The following is a 1,745-nucleotide window of genomic DNA, read 5'->3' on the forward strand; positions in this document are numbered from 1 at the left end:
TGGATGCCTGGTCCACCCGGTCGCTCACCTGAACTCCTTTGGTGCCGGCATGCACTGCGGCTCCTGGAGGAGCCCAGAGCGGCGGTCGCCTTGGTGACCAGCACCCGCCCAGCCACAAAGAGACCAGAGAAGACCGAGAGGGACCCCTGGGGATCCCGGAAGCCGCAGCTGGGGGCCCGCAGATGAAGGTGCTGCTGCCCAGAGCCTAGGACAAAATTTGCTTTTCTGAGAAGCTGACAGAGGCAGGTGTGCACACCCTTCATTGCAGCACTCGGGAGGCTGAGGCAGGAGGATCTCTGTGAGTTAAGGCCCAGCCTGGGCTGCAAGGGGAGTTCAAGGCAGCCTGAGCTGCACAGTAGTGAGACCCTGTGGAGGGAGAGAGAGAGAGAGAGAGAGAGAGAGAGAGAGAGAGAGGCAGGCTGGCTGCACTGGAGCCGGCTCACGGTAGACAACAAGCGGGCAACATGAGGTCTCTGTAAAAGAAAAAACTAAGTACCGGATGTATAAATAGCCTGCAGGGCTGGAGGCAGACCGGGATGGCGTAGGGCTTCAGAATCGTTTTATTTTACGGCGTGCAGCACGCACCACGCGCAGTACAAAGGAAAGAGGAAACGCGCGGCCGTGCGGCCCCCTCGGAACCCAGCCCGCTGCCATCTGCGGGGCGCACGCGGAGCCCCTCGGACCTCCGAGGCCCCCAATTCAGGACGTGGCCTGGCTCGGGAGCACATTTCCTAGGCGGTGTCCGGTTCCTGTGGCGAGCCTTCGCCATCACCCCGGGACGTCCCGGGTTCGAGGATCTGCCTGGCCTGGGACGCGGGAGCGGGCGGGACGGCTGGGCCCCTGGCTCCCCTCCAGAGCACTCTGATGAGGCCAGCCGCGGCGTTTGTCTCCCTCTCTTACCTTGATATGGATTATAACATATATTTTGGGGGTTTTAAATTTTGTCTCTTGCTTTCAGGCTGAGATTTTAATGCCTGACTCCCGCCTGGAGCCAAATTGAAGAGCTGAGCTCTGAGGCCCTAAAAATAGGTCTCTGCCATTAGGAATGCTGACGCCGCCGTCCCCGGGAGAGCGGGAGGAGGTCGCGGCTGTCACCAGCGCAGAGACAAGGGGCGTGGGGTGACCTACAAAGCCAGCTTCTCCCTGCTCATCAGAAACAAAATGCGCCGTGCGCCTGGGGCCATAGCAGACGTATAGGAGTTCGTGCAAGGGTGACTTCGGCGGTGACACTGTTCCCTCACCTGGCCGAGGCTGGCCCGAGGGAGAAACGGGGACATCGTGGCAGGGACAGGAATGAGGCCAAGCGGCCGTGTTGCTCTTCCCCTGCACCCACGGCCGAGCTGCAGCCCCGCGACGCCCTCCCCGTGTATAAATATTGAAACGCGGCCCGCGCGCCTTTCCCTGTTTCCGGCTCCCGCGCATCTGCAGCGGTGCCACGTTTTCATCTTCGCGTAGTGACCTTTTCCGCCCGGATTTCGCCCCCGCGCGATAACCCCCGCTTCGTGGCCGCGCTCTCGTGGCCTGCCCTCGCGTGGCTGCCGCGTCCACGGGCCGGCGGGCTGCGCCGTTCTCGCGGTTCTTTTCCCGTTCAGCAGCCTTCCAGGCTAAGCTGTGGTTTTGCCCCGCGTTTGCAGCTCTGGGAGGGTTTCTAATCCGCCGAGCAGACCCCTCGGCGCCTCCGTGCTCCCGCCCCCGCCCGCGCTGTGCTCCCCTGCAGCCGACTCCCGCCCTCGCCCCGTCCGGCC

This window comes from Octodon degus, unplaced genomic scaffold (genome assembly GCF_000260255.1).
Source record: "Octodon degus isolate 3935 unplaced genomic scaffold, OctDeg1.0 scaffold00274, whole genome shotgun sequence".
In the NCBI taxonomy this organism is placed as follows: Eukaryota; Metazoa; Chordata; class Mammalia; order Rodentia; family Octodontidae; genus Octodon; species Octodon degus.